The sequence below is a fragment of the Leptinotarsa decemlineata genome, unplaced genomic scaffold (genome assembly GCF_025532065.1).
Source record: "Leptinotarsa decemlineata unplaced genomic scaffold, Ldec_3_MD MMD2_P_RNA_scaffold_5, whole genome shotgun sequence".
Lineage (NCBI taxonomy): Eukaryota > Metazoa > Arthropoda > Insecta > Coleoptera > Chrysomelidae > Leptinotarsa > Leptinotarsa decemlineata.
Window position 1 is genome coordinate 10,047,602 of NW_027412532.1, and position 6,229 is coordinate 10,053,830.

The following is a 6,229-nucleotide window of genomic DNA, read 5'->3' on the forward strand; positions in this document are numbered from 1 at the left end:
CACACAACCAACTGAACAAAATTATTACAGGGTGTGACAACTCATCCTATTGCAAGCAAACGAACAGATTTACGTGTTATAGAAGACTATCGATTATCGCTAAGGTTTTGACATAGCATAACTTCCAATTTCTGGTTACAACTAAGTAAAATTCATAGTGATAACTCATCTGATATGTTTTCAGTTGGAATTTGAAAGAAAAAATCAACATATTTTAAAAAATCAGTGTGTAAAAAAGAAATTTTTAGAGTCTCAGAAAATATTTATAGGAGTTGATTTATCGAATAGATAGAAAAAGTCACGAGGAAAGTTATTCACATCATGCACAATCCTCATCGCAAAATTCAAAAAACCTGTTAACATCTCTACATTCTTCCTTCAAGCTCCTCATCCTTGTTTTGTGTAATGAATGTACATATTCAATTCTTGGTATGTCATTTTTCACGAGCTGAGTTGGAAAAAATCGACTTTACAAACATTCTCACATGTCAGTGATTTTCAGAAATGAAAATCTGAATTCCGCAATTTCTATTGAGAAAACCTGTAAGGCCTAAGGGAGTCTCTCTACTTACGTATTCCGTTTCGGTTATTTTCTTGAAGTATTCAAAATACTACAAAATTAAGAAGACAAAAAGGTTTCCCAAATATCTTCTTTAGTTTTTAAAAAATCATAGGGTAGAATCTGGCTTTGATGAATTTCTTTAAGCTTTCACAAATTATAATCTTGTGCAAAAATCACTATCAGAGAATTATTGACAATATATAGATGATTTTCTTGGTACCGACTGTTTTGATATCCTGGAACAATACTACTAGTTCATATAACAGAAACAGTGTCACTCATTCAAGGTTGATTTTGAATAAATTTAAAGAGTGAATGTACGTGAAACTTGAATAAATGTTGATGTTTATTTCAATTCATTGGCACAAATGAATTGTTGATGTGTTAATAAAACTGTTTTTATATCTGCAATCTGCTTCCTTGTGAATAATTTCAGAAAATAAATCGTGCAACCTCAACGACATGAATACAATGAAAAATATTGTGAACTCCGTACTGTCAATATACGGTGAAGCAAAAAACATCTATTGTAGATTGTAAATGAAGGTACTGAGGACCCAAGTGAAGTTTTTTATCTTTTTGGATACTATTGTTATGCATTCAAGGACTTGGAGCGTATGCGGAACTCATAATCTGTCATGCACTTGTAGAAGAGGCGTTCGATAGATTCAGTAATTTATCCACAGTGACAGTAATGTCAACTATCAGAGCTGCTTTTTTTCTCCATTGGTGTCTCAGCTCAGCTTAAATTTTATTCAACTCCAAAAGATTTTCACTGTTTTTGAGTAACGCCTCAGGGAATACTTTTATCTTCTCTACCAATGCCACTTCCCTGTGGCATTTGATGTCCTTATCATCCACCAAAAGTTCATCTTTAGATTGGCAAGATTTTGGTTCTCCCTGATATGGGAGTACTTACAATACCAACTTCTTCTCTGAAACTTAAACTCGAAAGCAGTTTGACCTCGGTATCGATCCTGAACTGATATCACATTCCAACTTGATTATAGTTTTTCGTGCGGTCAGGATTTCTTTCAGAGAGCCACACGAACCACATTTTGCGGTTGGATCGACAACAAATTGTAGTCGTGTTCCAGCAAACTCAAGTCGCCCATAAGAAATACTGTACTACACGTACACGGGCGTTCACAACAGTCAAAACGGGCGTCTGTAGTCAACTTGCTGTTGATCTCCGCCGAGTGGTCATCGCGGCATCCACCGTACACTAACCACAAACTTGCAGTCGTACCCAACTGCGTACACCGTCGTACCCAAATTCATCACATACCCAGATCACGTGATATAATTTCTCTAATCACTAACCTCAACGTTATAGCAAGTCTTTCTTCAGCGGGAATACTTTTTCTCATAGCGTTCAATTTTTTATTTAAAAATTCTAATTAATTCATCAAAAGAACTAATGGACATTATGAAGTAATTAAAAAAATTTTTTTCGTCTTGCGGAGTTTACCGAATAAAATATTAAAATTTCCTTCCTGTAGTCGCGCAACCATAGTGGATGTACCCAAAGCGATCGTACTTTCCTACGTACTTCCCTTCTCCTCAAAATAAGAAGTAGTGGTGCTTCTTCTTCGAAATCCATATTGAAACTGGCACTAAACTCTGACGCCACAAAATATAGATGTCAATTTCTTTCACTGCAAGTGCGGTTTATATGACCGCAAGTCGACCACAAAAATGTGGTTGGGTCAACCGCGAAGTGGAGTCAACGTGGCCACAATGTTGTGGTTGCTTCAACTGCAAATATGTGGTTCGTGTACGGCCGGACTTAGATTAGTTTATCCTCAATTTCAGGTTGCCATCATTTCTGGATCATTTTGGAAAATATTTCGCGACATATTTTTTTTTTGGGTTTGAATGAATATTATGCCATTTATCGTAAACGATCCCACTCGGGGTTAAGTAGAGAGTGGTGGGTGAAACAGTTTTTTCAAAGGCCAAAACACAAGCACTATAGGTATATTGTTAAGGCGAACTAAGATCGGTGCCTGTGCGAAAGTAGCGATTCACGATGGATTTAAATTTCAGGAGATTGAATTCATTGGTGGATTCAAATGTGCCAAGTCACTTTAAATGAGAGACAAATCTCTAACCCTTCTTCGATGTTCCAAACTGTGATGTGATGTTCGTGTCTCTAGTTAGGCAGATGTCTTTTTTCTGGATGGAATCCAGCAGCTTCAGGGTATGCTTAGAAGGAAGCTCCATAGATGAGAACAATACTCCAAAAAAGGTCTGATCTGAGCCTTATGAAGCATCAAAAATTGCTGAGGTGTGTACAATTTTCTGGTTCGGAACAATGTTCCAAGCTTTCGAGAATCAGCCTTTGCAATTCCTACTTGGGTTGAAAAGTGTTACATCTTTTGCAGAATATTATTATGTGTTTCAAGAGACAGGTGTCCCAAATAAACTACTCAGATCAGATTTGGGTGTCTTTAATATTGGGAAACCATTATTGAAATGTCAAGTTTTCGAAATACAGGAAAATATGACGATTCATGAATTTCATTTGTTTGGACCATTGTCTGATATTATATGGAATGATTTGAAATCCGTGAAATAACTAGATTTTTACTCCTCATAATACAACCATTACAAGGAAAAACATCGTCTTTTGTGAAGAATTTGAGGCCCTTTGTCGAACTACTAGGGTAATTGAAGTTACACAGGAAGATCAACTAATCAGTTTCGACGTGGAAAGCCTTTATACCAACGCTCCGGTCGAAGAAATACTCCAAATCATACAGAGGAAGCTGTCCGAAGACAAGGACCTGAAAGATAAAACGAACTTACCTATAGAAGTAATTATGGAATTACTAGGATGCTGTGTACGAAACTGTTATTTCTAACTGAAGGAGGAATTCTTTACACAAGATGAGGGACTGTCAATGGGATCGTCATTTTCACCAGTCATAGCCAACATATTATATGGAGTGATTTGGAACTTTGGCCATTGAAGAAGGCCACAAGAAACCTCGTGTTGACATCTTCATAATATGGAACTATGGGAATACTGAACTAGACACCTTCCTGAAACACATCAACAGCGCGAGACCTTCCATCACTTTCACAATGTAGAAGGAAGCCCACAACGAATTGCCTTTATTAAACGTATTGGTGAAGAGGACCGACACTAAGTGGGAAACATCTGTATACTGAAAACCCACTCACACGGGACAGTTCCTCGAAAGGAAGAGAAGCCGTCACAATCAGTGTTCGCACTTCCCTACATCAGAGGATTATCGGAAAATATACGAAGAATTGGATCCAAGTACAACATCAGAACCTGCTTCAGATCCGGAAACACTATTCGTAGCAGCCTCACGAAAACCAGGCCACCAAACGAGAACTGCGATTCCAAGAATTACATTTACCGGATACCCTGTGAGTGCGGAAAATCCTATATCGGTGAAACTAAAAGGCCATTGAATGTTCGCATTGCCGAGCATAAATAACACACACAGCGAGGGGAAACCATCAAATCAGGAATAGCAGAGCATATTTGGATTCATCAACATAACATCGAATGGTCCCAAGCTGAGATCATACACAAAGAGGAACATTGGTTTAGAAGGAAATTCAAAGTTATTTCAAGGATTTCAAATCATTTTATATAATATCAGACAATGGAAGTCCGAAGTAATGAAATTCATCATGAAACATTGTCAATCACCTTCAAACAAATGACAATTCATCCTGAACTGGGATTTTGTGATCAATGCAATTTCTACTTCTATTGAAAACGAATATACACATATATGCAAATCCAATTCATTAGCAATGCATAACTGTTGATGGTGCTGTGTATTTTCAATGACAGTATTTTATTATGCTATAAATCAAATGCGCGAAAACAAACACTAACATTCTTGAGAATGAAAAGATTATATCCTCAATTCATCTACCACTCATGGGGTGGAAATTATAATTATTGTATTGAACACATGAAATTAAAATCTTAGGACTTCAGCTTCAGCTTCAGCTAGCTTTTTGATGTTTATTCTGATCGTCTGTTATAATTTTGGATTTCGAATCTTCAAATTGTATTTTATTATAATAATTATTATTGTCGTTCAGATGAAAGACGATATTGTAATATTGAATATAAAAAAAGTTATGTTTTACGCCTAAGCATTGGAAAAAATAATTTTCAATGCCTTGTCATAGAAAATATCATTACTACGATCGATAAATTTCACTAAAATTGAGGTTCAATGCCAATCCAAGAACAAAACAATCAGATCACTAATATTTTTTATTCATAGTCAGTAAGTTTTTTCATTTACATTTAGTCTCCACCAATTAAATGATTTTCACCTGGTTATTTTTCTAGAATGAATGACGAATTATCGCAAAGAAAATGACCTATCTGAAATTAATGTATCATTCTGGTGTCATTGGCTTAGACGTAGACATTTTTTAGAGTTGAAAGACACTTTTGAAGAAATGTTTTGTTTTTAGAACGGATTTATTTTGAAACTAACATCCTGAGGCGGTTTTTCTAGATGTATATACTCTACAGCGATTTGAACTCAACATATAATCAGTGGGCATACTTGAAGCCAGTCTTCAAGTATGCCCATATGTGAAGTTTTTTCCTTACATGAGGAATTGGGCAAATTTCGGATATGCGGTTGGTTACCTCGTTCACGGGCAGATGGGGCGATGACAAATCTGTTGTTTGTTGTCCACTTCAGCTTAGTTCGAGGAATGATACTCTATAGGAATTTGATTTTCAATTATCAGAAATCATCGACTTCATGTTGATGATAGACACTACCTTGCACTGACGAGTGACCAAACAGCCCGAAACCGGTCTGCAAGTGTGTTCCAATAATTGAAAATCTATTGCGGCAGTTGAATCGCCAACATCATATGCAGGATTAACTTCAGTGAAGAATCTTGCACTGACACCTGTCGGATATAATCCATCGCCCTTCGTGGTATTAGGCAGGGAAGTAGTTGTTTTCTGATAGGTGTCAGTCAATTAACCTGTAATGTAGGGAGTTGAGACTGGCCTGAACAAATTGTTTCTTGAGATGATTTGATATTAGGATCTCCTTGCAGTGCCCGTGCATCTCCATGGAGAAAAAGAGGAGTTTCTAGAAAAGGTATCTGCTTGAAAGATATGAGCACACAATCATTTCTATAGAAGTTGTCGACCATAGTATAATACATGGGGTTGAAGAGCCACCTTGAAGAGGAATTACTTCTTGACGTTTCGCTAATACTCGTGGCTACCTCCTTCAAAAGTACTTTCTTCTTGAATCTTGAAAGAAGTGTCCTCTGTCAAGATCAATTTCAATACGGGATTCCTGATTCATCACAATACGCAGGTCTGCTTCGAAATATAAAGTCACAAAAACTCCTAACCTTGACTAAAACTAAAGCAAAAATGTCTGACCGTGAAAATACCTATGACTTAAGGTTTGCATTTCATTTTGACATTTTCACTTGAGGCAGACGAAATCGAACACCTCATTTGATGCGTGATCTTTCAAGTCAGCTGTCAAGAGTTGAACTTTGGCAAGCGCTGAAAACTCAATCCGTTCTGCAGCGGGAAAGATAGAGAGTATCTGTTTTGGTACCAAGGAAAGAAATCTCCTCGTCAAGAATAATAGGAAAGACCGGGGCTGGTTGGTACGCTTT